This window comes from Leptinotarsa decemlineata, unplaced genomic scaffold, assembly GCF_025532065.1.
Source record: "Leptinotarsa decemlineata unplaced genomic scaffold, Ldec_3_MD MMD2_tig00026336_RagTag_RagTag, whole genome shotgun sequence".
NCBI lineage: Eukaryota > Metazoa > Arthropoda > Insecta > Coleoptera > Chrysomelidae > Leptinotarsa > Leptinotarsa decemlineata.
Genome location: NW_027412692.1, coordinates 10,319,446 through 10,334,981, shown reverse-complemented (window position 1 = coordinate 10,334,981; position 15,536 = coordinate 10,319,446). Strand labels below are relative to the sequence as shown.

General features: G+C 34.7%; 1 protein-coding gene across 2 annotated transcripts in view; it reads left to right on the top strand.

Annotated features, from left to right (window-relative positions):
- Nucleotides 1-1,515: 1,515 nt before the first annotated feature.
- Nucleotides 1,516-15,536, top strand: part of ASPP (Ankyrin-repeat, SH3-domain, and Proline-rich-region containing Protein) — a 645,170-nt gene continuing 631,149 nt past the window's right edge. The window contains exon 1 of one of the 2 annotated variants that reach the window (XM_074183284.1): nucleotides 1,516-1,830. The gene's annotated coding sequence lies outside the window, so the exon portion shown is untranslated. The remainder of the gene's footprint in view (nucleotides 1,831-15,536) is intronic. The other variant, XM_074183285.1, reaches the window with a different exon arrangement.

The following is a 15,536-nucleotide window of genomic DNA, read 5'->3' as shown; positions in this document are numbered from 1 at the left end:
AATAGATTTTATGATAAATCAAAACTGAGCAAACACATGGGAACATTTTGGTGTTAGAAATCCTGGAGAGTCTCAAAAATTGAAGTGTATGCGAATGGAGTCGTGGGCAACAATTAGTTAATGAATATGAGCGATAAAAAGTCTGGACATTTTTAGGCTGCTCAGAAAAAAGACCTCATAATCTTCTCTCCTAAATAACTACTTTGATAATCTCACCTCTCAATATTTTGATGAATTCTGTTTAGAAAAATCTAAAATCTGTTTTTCCGTTAATATAATATAATAGGGCCTTAACGACATCTAGTGCGGTTGCTTGTCACTAAGAGTGCAGAGTTGAATACCTGAAGCTTTGTATATAGAGGTTAGTCTATATACAAAGCCTGAAGCCTTTGCTATATACAAAGCTAAAGCTGAATATGAAAAAAATATTGTCAAAAATACACAAAGACGTGGGAAATAGATGCAGACTTGAAAAGTGAAGTATTTCCATTGTATTTTTAAGATAAATTTAGGAGGTTTGCACTGTTTAACCTTAAATCTAAACAAAGAAATTACTTGAACCTCTTAGCCCTGTTAATAAGATTAAAAAAAAGTATTATGTATTTTTTATTCAATTAAGGTTAAGAATCCACTACCATTGTTATGATTACTATATACATTTACTATCTACTATAAAACATTATGTGTTATTGGTTTTGTCGATATTGTAACTCAAGCAGCGGATGTCGATGTTTACGATTTATCTTTTATTGCAGGTTGGCTTGCAGCTATACAGGTACAAATTAAAATTTGAGGTATGGTCGTTATTTTTGATGTATTATTTATGTAAAAGTATTCAATCATTTATTAAATAAAATAATGAAAAAAAATTTGGGGGAATTCTAAGCAATTGTGGGGATTTTAGGGATTTTTGGTTGGGGCTTTAGGGAGATACAATTTTAAGTGTTGGGAACACTGGCCAAGATGGTAATAAAGCACTCTAATGGCCGCGCTGTGTCGATGGATATTGGCTGGAGTCGCATATGTATATTATTATCATCATAACATTTTTATATGTTTAGAATTTTTAATGACGACTCTGTATTCCAAAGCGTTGGGAGTGAATTTGTTAAATCTACCTTGTATGTTTTATTTTCTAGACTTGACTATTCCAATTCAATATGTTGTTTCTTGGGAAATAAATTATTATTATTATCATTATTAATACAGGAAGCTTCCTTGTAACTAAAATTTTTAACGGGCATGAAATCTAGTTCAACAGGTTGAACATATTCACTTAGAACAAATTCTCAGATATGTAGCCAATCAATTTAAAGCTATATAAGCAGTTTACACGAAATGAAGGTCAAACAGACTTGTAAAAAACTATCGGCATTTCATCAAGCCGAAAACATTCGGCAATCTCAACAATCTCGACGACCTCAGGCTCTACACGCACTCGAATTAACGAAAACAATGATGATTCATGCCAGGGAGCAGAGAGTTGAAGTCGAGTTACAGTAGGCTGTGAAAGATCTTGAACAGCTGATTTCCCGCTGACTGCTTTGACTTTGAAGAGTGGCGCTCTCGATTGTAGAATGAGCAGTTTTACGCGCTTGTTCCATAGGTAATGTGATTAATTTTTATTAATTTTTTGACGAGACGCGACGTGGACATTTTTCAACGAGCTGGTTTGTTTTGCGCACGATAGTTTTTTGACAATGCTTTTTACTGACGATTTGAACTGATTTTCGCGCCTCTCAGCCGAAATCGTGAGTGCTGTGCAGTGTTGTGGTTATTTATGGATTATTTATTATTACTGAACTTCTTTCATAGCTGGAAGATATTGAGGTGGGCCAATTACCTACTCCACTTTCTTTTTATTGAGATATAGCTTTGAAACATTGGTCAGTTTTACCTCATGTAATTTATTTATAAATACTTACCTACCTGAAAGACACATAGTACCCAGTTGTATATTTACGTATCCATGATAATAAGTAGATAATTTTCACAAACATTTTTCATTTCTAGACGTGTTTCTCTAACTCCGTAGCTTCCTAGTTGGAGCCCTACTTATCTACAGGGTGAGCCATCAAGATTCGCTCAGTCCGATGCTTTCGTGTTATTGAATATTTCTATTTAATTTTTTTACATATATCAATCGAAACAATTTTCTAAAATTATGTTGTCACTTACTGGGTGATTTGTGAGCGTAGCCAATCAAATTTATATATATTTTTTGATGGAACATCGGAAAAGTTGTAAGTATATTACTCGATTCCAAATTATTCAACTTTTACAGGATTTGTTTAGATAACGTTGCGGTATTGCCAAAAAACCTATTTTGTACATTGATCTTAAAAAAAGCAATCCCATGCTCGTTTATAGGAACCAGGTTTAGTACCTTTCTTGTATTCCCGTGCTAGGAATCGCACGATGAAAGGTAAAACCTCTTTAACTTTTAGCTCGTATAGGTGTCGACTTTTAAGGGTTGGCGTTCATAGGGGGATGACAACTACTTAACGAAGAAACAGATTTTGTACAGATCTCAAGTTTTGGAAGTGATATATAGAACGCTCGATAAAATCGTTCAAATTTCACCTATTTTCAATCAGTATCGATTCAATTTGTTCAAATAAAACATTATATTTTTACATTGGAGGCATACCATGCAAACAATCAACAATCTTATTATTATATCAAGTTTTAATATTTGTTGTGTATATAGGGTTTTTCCTACAACTACTTACTTTAGAAACATTTTATTTCGTTATTGATTTTTATTTTTGTATCAGGAATTCTTGTTAGAAAATTAACTTTCCATAACTGCATTATCGAGCAGTCGTCCAAAATATCCATCTGCTTGGGTATTTATGTTAATTCTGTTATTTTAATTTTTACTTATCATTTTCGTATTTTCCCATAGCATATCATTGAAATGCCCTCTTCTCTCGAAACGAAAGTTTAATGCCGAAAAACAGATCAATATGTAGATCGACAGACACTACTTGGGATATTTCAAGTAGGTACTCATTGTTAACAGTTTTATGGATTAAGACAAGGAATTCGGGCACAAGTGGTTGACCCTTTTCGACTATATTTATGACCCCGACCATTTTGTCAGTGATGAGTTATCGAGAGTTACTTCGAACACATTTCTTAGCCGATGTTCTGAGATTTCGGCCGAGAACTATTTCTTCTTCAGGGGTTTCCGCCGAGAACTAAACCCGCTCTACAGTCTCCTCGCTGATCGAGCAAAGAGTTAGCGTTAATTCCTCGAGGTTACCCTGTAATTTTCGTTTTCGTGTTTTGTCATTGTGTTTTGTTGTTAATAAATTTTATTGTTGATAAACGCTGTGTTCGCCTAAATAATAATTCACCTATCATAAGTCCCGACAGTTGTAGAAGAAAATGCATCTGCTCACTCAAATTTTTTTTTCGAATATTGAAGCCAACTTTCTTTTCTTCGCATCTAGTGGTAGTTTTTACCGATTTTGAGGATGATGATTACGGAGACAAGCTGAGGAATATATATTTCTTTTGAGTTCAGATTACATTTATCACCATCATCATTCGTGACATAAAACCTTACGCTGTGGCCATTGACAATATGAATATATATAGAGACTTGATCGCGAAATACGTGGTGAACGAGTCATTGAATCGGGGAACATTTCCAGCTATGTGGAAAATAGTAAGTATTATAATAATTCTAAACAAATCTCACGTTCTCAGGAAGTTTATTCCACATAAACGCAGTTCTTAAACAGTGAGGTTCTAGGTGTACTGTGTTGAACCTCAAAACGATGAGCAACCACAATCCGTCGCGTATTTCTGATATATACCACTCTTGGTGAAGTCAAATGTGTCAAGTCATTTGAACACACTCGTGAAAGTATCTATAGAAGAGACAAATCTCCAACATTTCTTCGATGTTCCAGACTATCAAGGTTGCAAGTGATGTTCGCGTCTCCCATCAGGCAGATGGCTCTTTTCTGGATGGAATCCAGCAGCTTCAGGGTATGCTTAGCGGCGGAGTTCCATACGTGTGAACAGTATTCCAAGACATAATGATGGTGTCCATTTCAATCACCCAGATAACTTATCGAAGCAGAATGCGGACTTGTCTGTCAAGGCATTATTATATCCGGTTGGGAGACATTTATCTTTCTGGAGAAAATCGATGTCTGGGTTTTCGTGGTTACGTTGATCCAAACTTCACGCACCTATGTAGTCACCATGCGCTGAAAAACTTTCGCCTCTAATGAAAAACGAAGCATTCACCGCAGCATCGATCATTTGAAAACCCCGTGTGAAGGGATTGCCTAAATTATTGTTGTAGTTAGGTTAGAACAACTGTTCTTCATACCTCTTTATGGCCGCGAAGATCGTGAGTTATGTATCTTGAACTGTGATTTGTTCAAAGGCGACAGTTATGCATGATTTTGCCTAGTTATCCATTAATAAATATCATTTATGAATTTGTCAATTCATTTAGTCGTCACAGAAAAAAACCCTTAACCTCTTAGGTCGAATTTTACAACAGTAAATGAAAGACTTGGAAGGAAATCAACGATTGCACCGACCATAACCAGAAGAAGATGAAGAAGAATAAGAAGAAGAAGAAGAAGAAGAAAAAATTGACGTTCCATACTTTTTCATCATGTTTCTGTTGGGCAAGAACATAGTCTATAACCATTAACTGTCAGTAAAAAATCAAGTGGTTCCATATAAGTTCGGTTGTGTGTATATAATTACAAAATTATCCTTAAGCGAGATTATAATCACCATTAGAAAACAATAAAACTATTATTGTACCTCTTAAATGAAAGTTAGAATTTTAGATGCACAAATTTCAAAACGTTTATGTGTCTTGTAATGTGAATGGATGTCTTTTGTTGAAAGGTAATTGGCCTATGGGATGATTGGAAACAAGCTATCATGACAGTTCAATAATCCAATAATTATATACTTAAGAAAATAGTTACTATTCTTGTTTTATTACATCGTTAATATTCCAGAAAATGCAGCTATTGTCTTCTTTCATAATGTAAGTAATCGAATTATGAGTAATATACGAGGATCCAGTAAAAATCAACTCGAGTACCTATCAGTAGAAACACTACTATATTTTTTTATAAGAAAAAGGTTTTTGGCTTTCTACTTTTCCATCTTTATACAAAAAAATCTTCATACAAACTTTGTGGAATTCAAATCGTGAGGTGTAGTTTTTGAAATTACTATGGATCTTCATCAAGTAACTGTCGAATCAATCAGAAAAATAATAACATATATTGACTTAATAGAGGTGGTGACTGACTATCACCCTTCGTTGTTGTTTGACTTCGGATAATAATCGGGACCCCAGCTGCAAACTATAAAAAACACATAGGAAGTGCGAAGTACGATAGATTAGTACGGATTTATTGTGTGCGTTTGACAATGTCATCCCACTCGGCCCCATTCATAACCCGAACAGACTGTTCTTTCATAATCATTCAGTGGGCTTGAACAACATTCTTCGTTTTCAGCTTGAATTACAATGTCCGGCTTACAATGAAATAAATAATCTCGGCACGTTGAAAAAATATTGCTTCGTAGGTCTTTTCAATTTCGTTTGATGAAGTGGTTATGAAGTGATTATGGTACATGACGGAAAGCAGATTTAGTGGCCTATTTGAAGGCCTGACTTTGGATTGTTGCTTGGAACGTGATTTGAAACAAAAGAAAGCACCGTTTTATGTTATGTTTATTAGCTTTTGCTACTGCCTCGTACGACAGGGAATACAATAGAAAGAATAATAGTCGGTTAATTTTTAAATAGAAAATTTAACACTCAATCCGAGTTTATGATAAATAATTCTCCAGGTTTCTGTCAGATAACATAAACACGAAGTCTTAGAATACAATATTTATTCTAATCCCATAACGAACATTAATAAACAACACGTGTTGACTCAGATAATGCTTAGCTGTGACTGTCTCATTCAATAGATCCAGGGTTATTCGTCATCTCCTACATATCTTTCAGGGAATAAAAGGAGATGAATTGGTGCTAAACATACTAGTTAGCTGAAAAGTTCGTAGGCTAACAGTTTTTTGAAATTTATACAACGATTATAGCGGCCATACAATTTTTTGATATCATTTTCATAGTACGACTACTCTTAAGCCTTACAATAGGCCTAAGTATCGTTACCTCTTCATCGGCGCCAAATTTCTTTCCAGCGAGCATTCTTTTGGGGTCTGAGAACAGGAAAAAGTCACTGAGGGCCATGTCTGGAGAATACGGTGGACGCGGAAGCAATTCGAAGCACAATTCATGCAATTTTGCCACCGTTTTCATTAAATTGTGACACAGTGCATTGTCTTGATGAAACAGTTTTTTTTTCTTCAAACGAGGCCATTTTTCCGCGATTTCGCGAACATAATTCCGCCAGCTGCGATTATTGATTTGTTAGATGCCAAATTGGACACCGATATTACTTGCCACAACAATGCAAAGGCAGCTTGTCAGAAAATTGTAACATCATTTCGAGCTATAAAGTTGTATACGTGATCTAATTCGTCCCCTTCAAAGAGTCAAGACCTGTTGCGCTTGATATTTCTAAGCCCTTTGATCGTGTGTAGCAAGAGTGTTTGCTAACCAAACATCGATGCTATGACTTGTATCATTTTTGTGTAACTGTGTACCTATGGACCTCTAGCTTCCTGAAAGAACGTTCCCTGCAAGTGGCCGTCGATGGATATCTCTCAAATACTTTTACTATCAACGCTGGTGTTCCCCAGGGATCCATATTGTCTCCAACCCTCTTTTTATTGTATATAAACCAAGAATCCAATATACAGGGTGTTCCTTAAACACATGCTAATATTTAAGGAGGTATTTCTTAGACCCATTTTAAGAAAAAAACTTCCTATGGACGTATGTCCTAAACGCCTCAACTTTTGAGATACAGGGTGGCAAAGTTTTTAAAAATAATCAGTTTTTTAATAAAAACTGAGATAATTTTGTAGACATCTTTGGCATATTTGGTACATATGTTCCATGCCTCAAGGCGCATTTTCTGATGTACACAAATTTGTATTTTTTCAAACAGTGGCATCCCTACGGTTTCGCATTTAATATTTTTGGGGAAAAAGTACTACGCCAATGTTTTCTTTTCAAAATAAAATCATTTTTAAAATCCTCATTTATTTTTGAGATCAATTCTAAAATGAATGAGAATCTGAAAATTGCTTCATAACGCAGTACCAATTCCCTAATAATATTTGAAAACATAATCTGCAAAAAAATAAATTTTTCACAAAAACGAGTTTTATTTTATTTTGTGACAGTAAGTCTAAACGAATAGCATAAATTTGTTAATTAGTAATAATACCAAAAAAATTGTTGGAAGTGGCCACCTGCACTTAGTATGCATGCTTCCGCCCTTCTACGCATGGAATTACGCACCCGTTCAAATATTCCCGGCGTATTTCGTATAGTTTCACACGAGGCAACTATTCGCTGTCTTAAATCTTCTAAAGTATTAACGGGAGTTTTATACACAAGTTTTAAGGTGACCCCATAAAAAAATCCAAACTGTTGAGATCGGGGGATCTTGCTGGCCATTGCTGAGGTTCTCCGCGACCTATCCAACGATTAGGATAAACTGTATTTAAATAGTTTCGGACAATTACATTGAAATGAGCAGGGGCGCCATCGTGCATTTACCATATTCGATTCCTTAACGCAAGTGGCACATCTTCCAATAAACCAGGTAAGTCTTCTTCGAGAAAGTGTAAATAAGAACGACCATTAAGGCGTCCTGGTAGAAAAAATGGGCCTATTAGATGATCACCTATAATTCCTGCCCATATATTAACCGAAAATTGGTGTTGGAAATGGGTTTCGGTTATTGCATGGGGATTTTCTTCAGCCCACACATGATTGTTATGGAAATTTTGAATGGCATTCCGAGAAAAATTTGCTTCGTCTGTGAACAAAATTTGTGTCTCAAACTGCGGATTTAGTGCAATACTTTGTAGATACCACTGACTGAAGTTCACACGCTGTGGAAAATCTCTGGGGAGCAATGCCTGCTCTCTTGAAATATGGTATGGGTATAACAAAAAATCAACCGAAATACGCCAAACAATTTGATGACAAATATCCAGAGTTCTAGCGATCTTCCTCGTACTCGTCTCAGGATGTTCCTCATTTTCTTGCAGCACCGCTTCCTCAATTTCAAGAGTTCTTATTACACGAGGTCTACCTTCCGGAGTCCCTTTCTTGAAACTACCAGTTTCCCCAAGTCGACGATGAATATTTGAAAAGGTTTGGCTATCTGGTAAGGCACGATTAGGATATCTTTCCTGATAAATGCACCTGGCTTCTGTTGCATTACCATCGCATTTGCGCCATTTCCGCATTCGTATAATTTACCATATTTACTAATATTCAGAAAAACAGCGGACTGCCAAAATAACTTCAATAACACTTCAAAATCAATCAAAACGCGCTGTGACAGTTTTTAACGCCAACACCTTACTTTAAACCAACATCAATATTAGCTACTGACGTTTGTATACATACAGAAAATTCGTTTTTTATTGCTATGGTGGGTACGCTGTTTTTTCTGCTTTTAATCTTCAAAAGAAATCACATATCGACAAACTCCATATTTCCAAGAGGTGCAGTAAATAAATTCTGCTACACGTCATTTATTCCAGGATAACTAAATTTATGTTTTCAAAAATTATTAAGCGGTGCTGCGTTATGACGTAATTTTAATTGAGAACAGTGCATCTGACAACAAACAAATACCTTTTAGATCCTCAATTATTTTGCAACAAATCTGATCTCTTAGTTTGCTTTCAGTCGATGCACGATACCGCATCAGATTTTTAAGAAATTTATCCTTAAGTAAAGCGATTTTTAATTTTTTGAGCGAAAACCATGCGTCGGACAAAGAAAACCTAGCAAATCAAATGTGCTCAAAAATGTATGGAGGTTTTAAAAATAATTTTTAATTCAAGATAAAGCAGTGGCGTAGTATTTTTTTCGCCAAAAATATACATTTCAAAACTCGTACGTACGCCACTGGCAGAGAAAATTAAGAAAATTGTACATCAGGAAATGCACCTTGAGGCATGGAATATATGTACCAAATATGCCAAAGAAGTCTACAAAATTATCTCAGTTATTATTAAAAAACTAATTATTTTTGAAAACTTTGCCACCCTGTATCTCAAAAGTTAAGGCGTTTAGGACATACGTCCATAGGACGTTTTTTCCTTAAAATGGGTCTAAAAACTACCTCCTTAAATATTAGCATGTGTTTAAGGAACACCCTGTATAATGGCGAATATAATGAATCATTGTTAGTTTAATGTATAAGTTTGAAAATGCTCGTATAGGACGAAACTGCAGTAACGTTAGTTACAAATAAAAGTGGTAAAAAACATAGAAAGTTTCATTTCTCTTTTCTTCATTATGATTTTCTACCACGTAGTAACGGCTACATCCATCAATGTATTAAGTAAATAGATTTTAATCTTCAACTTCATGACATTCATTCGTCTTTTATGCATGTGGGCATCGAACAAATATGTCCTCGATGAAAACATTTCAGCTTCCCACATATTTCCACTTTACAATTCGGATTTCAACAAAGAGGTCACCCGCATCTCTCAAGGCACCAAAACAAATATTCATCTTGTCTGCTGTACATTCAGACATTCTCCAGAGATATATTGCAAATACTGAATCGACGATGATCCAATATTTGTCAAGTCGCTGTTCAAATTAGTTCGATTCGGGGGCAAACAATGTGCTCTTCATTTGTCGACCGGGCTCTTGAATAATAACACGAGGGCAAAAAGGCAGCATTTTTTGCTTCGAAATAGTGATTTACGTTGGATTTCAATCACTGAAGACTATATATCTATTTGTGAAAACTGAATCGAGATTTTTATTCCATGCAGACGCCATTCTCCAAAGGAAAATTTTCTCAAGAAGTATAGTTCGAGGTGTATTGAATTGAACCTTGAAGCGACGGAAGCTGGAATATGCCGTATACTTGACATATATCGCTCCGAGTAGAATCAAGTGCGCTACTTAAATCGAATACTTTCCGTGAAAGTTTCGATATCCCCTTCACCAAGAGGAGAAAATTGGACGATCTAACGCCACTTTCCCTCAATGGTCATTCCATTTGGAATGGAGATGAAATATCTTGGTCCTTGATAAAAGACTCACCTGGAAACTCTCTTGGATAAAGTTTTACATTCATGCCATGTTATCTCATTTCCTTTTCAATGCCAAAGATAAGGTCGACAAGTTGGAAAAATCTGGAGTTTATAAGCTTAAGTGTCCGGAGTGTAATAGTGTTTATGTGGGACAATGTGGCCGAAATTTCCAAAAACGGTATGCTGAACATGAAAGGTCCTTCAGACTAGGAAAAAACCACTCTTTGGCATGCAACCACAAGTTTCCGAATCTAAGCGATACGGAAATTCTGCACTATGCAAGGAAGGGTTGCAAACTCAATTATTTAGAATCCTTGAAAATTCACAAGAATGAACATTGCGGGTGCAACCTGTTAAATGATCAAATCGATTCAGTTTACTCGCCCGTTTTTAAATTGCATTGTGAACTGTAAATTCAGGTACTCAATCAAGTCAAGTACCTCCATTTCTATCAGTACCTACAGGGGTGGTATATAATGGCAAATGTGATGGATCATGGTTAGTTTATTGTATAAGTTTGAAAATGTCCATATAGGACGAAACTGCAGTAACGTTAGTTACAAATAAAAGTGGTAAAAATATAGAAAGTTTCATTTCTCTTTTCTTCATCTATTTACTTGTTGATTTCGACAAATTGGTTCGAAAAGTGAATAGATTCAAAAAAATTGGTCTGAACCAGAGCAGAAAGTGGTTGAAAGTGAAGAACCGAAAGCGTCTTTCAACTTAAGAAATTTCCTTTTATTAATTCAGTAAAGTAGACATGAATTCATTTATTTTCATATTTTAGGGGTTTTCTTGTTTTCAGATGTGAGGTGTAATAACTTCATTAACTCACGAACGCTCTGTTCAATAGATGATTCTTCCTCAATTGCAACAATAGAAATGTGGACTTTCGTGTGAAATACGAACCTATTTCTTCTATAATCGATTCTACTATCAATATCTTATTCAATATGGAATTTCATAGTTCAGTTTTCTATTGTGCATCACCATTTTCAATGGTGATGCACAGACATTGTAGGAAATTCCTTACTTGACCTCAGCCATTGTTCAGTGTTCATGCTGTCAGGGAAAAAGAGGTTAGATACCATTGAAATCACGTTTAAAAATTCGGTTCACAGCCGAAGAACTGAGACTTTTGCGTGCTCAGGAAAAAACGCTGAGGTTCTATATCTTCTCTCTGGTCTTTCACCATTTCAATTTTTCATCTATTTACCGTGATCTGTTACCACAACATCGTTTTTATCAACTTCAAGGTTATTCTTGTTCATTTTATGAAAGTATTGGACACTGTTATGCGTGATTATTATTATTATTATTTAATGGAGTCTATGATAGACTTCATTCCTTTCAAAAAACTACAAAAGCAGGCCCTGGACCAGGTCTACCCAAATTCAAGATGCGATAACGTCAGTTATAGGAAATTGTCATATTTGGGTGAACTACCAATAATATTGCCCGTTTTCTGAAGAAAGAATGCGTAAACGAAGTTTACAGAACCAATAATAATCTGAGTAAATTTATTGAAAACAATAAAGACAAAATTTCGGAGTCAGATAGATCACGAGTATATAAGCTGACTTGTGGCTCTTGCCCAAAACTGTATATTGGCCAATCAGGGAGAATATTTTCCCAAAGAATCAAAGAGAATAGAAGTAGTTTTGTAAATAGAAATACCAATTCCACATTTGCAAACCACCTTTTTGCAGAAGGATAAGAGTTCAATCATGAATACTGTTACATTCAGAAGAGAAGCGTTTGAAACACAATCTTCTAGAATGTTTAGAAATCAATAGAGTCAGGAATTTGGATAATCTACTGAATGATCAATTGTAATGAAATAACTCCCCATTACTGAATATTTTTTCAAGTTTGGAAACTGGGACATAAGCTCAGGTAATTTAATTGATGATTTTCATTAAAGGAATACTATACAAAAATTATATAACTGAAAAACAATTCAAATTGAAAGTGGAATGTTTTCAGGAGATATTCAATTTTTGGAAAAGAAAAGGTTTCGGCTTTCTACTTCTTCATCTTTATATAATATACTGTGTAGCAATCCTGTGAATGATATCTGATTCGATTCCATAACAAATGTTTGAGTACACACTGATTAAAAAAATGGTTTTTTGTTTTGTTTTGTTCATGTAAAAGTATTTATTAATGATAATATAAGCTTATTCATGACATGTCATAATATATACATAGGAAATAATAAACAAACTTCTAAATAAACTGATAATCTGTTTAAAAAACATCTGTTTTTCCGTTAATCAGCTGTCGCCCCCATACGAACGACAATTCTCAGAAGTTGAAAACTTGTGCAAACTAAGGACTAATGAGGTCTTACCTTTTAACGTGTGATTCCTAACACGCTTGCAGAATCATCCCAGCCACAACCAGATACATTCTATCGAGAAAAATATCTGGTCGGGCGGGAATCGAATCCACGGCCATCTGATCGTGAGTCAGGCGCACTACCACCGAGACCAATAACCTTGAAAAGTGAAACTTGTGCCAAGGCGAGTAATAAGAAACGCTATATCTATATAAATACAATCCCACATATATTCAAATACAAAGTACATATACATATGTGAAGAAAAAGGAAATAACAAATGAATACATAAATTTACAAATGTACTTGAATCAAATTCATTATATCATGGAAAAATTTTCGTGAAGTCTCTGTTATTCATTCTTTAAATTGATTTTTATGTAAAAAAATTGAATTTTTTTATATAGTGGGGCAGGTTATCAAATATATAAGGAATTATATACATGTAATTTTTTGAGATATCGTTGTTCACTCTATTTTTTGAAGAATATGTTAATTTATTTCTTGTATCACACTCATGATTTTTATATTAGAAGTTTGATTTATTTTTATACATATCAATAGAAAGATTATAAAAATATAATTGACATATAACCATTTTTTTATTAATTTTGAAAAAATGCCTACTGTTCCATATTGTAAATGTTGTTGAAGCAGAGCAAAATAAAGTAAATTCAGACCTAATTTTGGTGAAAAACTTTGTCTCGAAAGTAATTTTTTTTGTTTAATTCAGTTTTTACAACATGAATGGGCTTTTTCTTTCATTTCGTGTCTGAAAGTTACTTCTTTGTATGAACTACAAATCTTTGGAAAATTCCCTCATATTTTTGAATAAAGATAGGAAAGTATAAATTCGAAACCTTTTTTTTTCCTGGAAAACAGTATATTACCACTGTGGCGCATTTTACCTAAAAATAGCATGACCCTAAATAAAAACTGATACGCAAAATTGAAACAGGTGTATTCATTTCGCACTTTCAACAATGCGTTTTCAAGGTAACGGAGATATTGCATACCTCTATCAGATATCTAACATATATCATAGCCAAATTAATCGAAATATTTCATTTTAGTTGAGACTATGGTGTTGTGTAATGGGGATAGCGTGTCAAGGTGTAATTAACGCATTATTTCGGTAGAGAAGAATACTTATGAACTAACCATCTAGCTCTACGAGTAATTCAATAATTAGATACAAATATGACAAGGTCCTGTCTGAAAATTATTTGTAATACAGGTGTTTCGAATTATGTTATCAAAACTAATAAATTTATTGAAGCTTATAATTTTTGACTTGTCCAAGGCTTTTGATTGTGTATCACACAATAACTTTCAAATACCTTTCAAATAGGTATCAGGCGGTTTCGTGTAATGATGTTACATCAAATTTTGAACCTGTTGAGCACGATGTTCCACAAGGTTCAATACTTGGGCCCCTGCTCTTTGTTATTCATGTTTATGACATGTAATTTCATGTCTCCCTATAAGTCCATTCTCTATGCAGGTGACACAACTTTAACAAGATGGAGTAGTAGAAAGCCAAAAACTTTCTTTCCCAAACTTTGATATGTAGCGATCAAGTAATGGAAGAAGTTGGAAATCAACCCAACACTTGGTTTCTAACAAATAAATTGAAGTTGAATAGGGACAAAACTCAAAATCTTGAGTTCACAACTGTAGGTTCAGCTAACAAAAGTGTAAAATTACTTGGCATTACATTCGACAGTACTTTATCTTGGCAACAACATACATATCTTCTCGCAAATAAACTATCTAGTGCAATATATATCATTCGTCAATTGCAAAACATCACAAGCGGTGAGATTCAAAAAATGACGTACTTCCATTCCTCGAGGTTTCGGGCAGCAACTTTTAAAAGATTCGTCCAAATTACTTAGTGTAAAAGACTAAGTTTATCTGTATTGAATACTTGAAACGACAATTGTATCAATTTTCATATGAATTTGACAGACATTCTAAAATATTTATTGTCAAAAAAGTATCCAATTTATTTATATTTATGGCTCAGTATTTTGCATATAGAGGCTACCACATAAGAGGTAAATATATGCTATCCCGGACTTTTATTTAGAACTATTCAAGATGAATAATCTTACGGTTCATTATCTGTATGTAACTTCAACGATATAGACAGCGCACGCCAAGATAGATCTCAGTAAGCAAAAATTTTTCCAACTTACCTTATACTTATTGTTATATTATGACCAAAATTACACAAAACCTTTGTAAGTTGTAGCCTGTATGTTATTCTGATGTATAAGCTGTATTTATGTAAAGTTTCATCTGAATCCGTTCAGTCGTTTAGGCGTGAAAGAGCCACAAACATACATACAGACATACATCCTCACAAACTTTCACGTTTGTAGGTTGCCTTTTATGTTTCGGGATTTGGCAACCCTAGTGTTGCAATTTGGCAACTGACAGCTCTATCTTAAAGCTGGACATTTTTGAGCTTATACATACTCAGAACGCGCGCTATTTGTGTTGCTCACAGTACCTTCAAAGATTAATCTCGGCCCAAAAATGGAATTAAATCGTCAACATTTTTGTGCGACTATTTTTTACAACTTCCAACAAGGATTAACTCAGCAACAGTGCATGAATGAATTTATTTCAACTTTTGGCGATGAAGCTCCATCAATGATCAGTGTTTATCGATGGTATGTTGAATTCAATCGTGGTCGTAGTTCACTTCACGACGAATTTGGTGAAGGTCGTCCAAAATCAGTTGTTGTTTCGAAAACCATTGATGCTGTGCGCGAACTGTGCGCGAACTCAATCTCACCTATCGTGAGATTGAGACAACCTTAGTGGGACCATTATGCATTCAACATTGCATAAACATTTGACTGTCAAAAAATTTATTCGCGTTGGATCCCACACAATTTGTCAATCGCTCAAAAAAAGGCTCGTGTCGATTGGTCGAAGGAAATGCTCAAAAAATACGATCGCGGTGCTT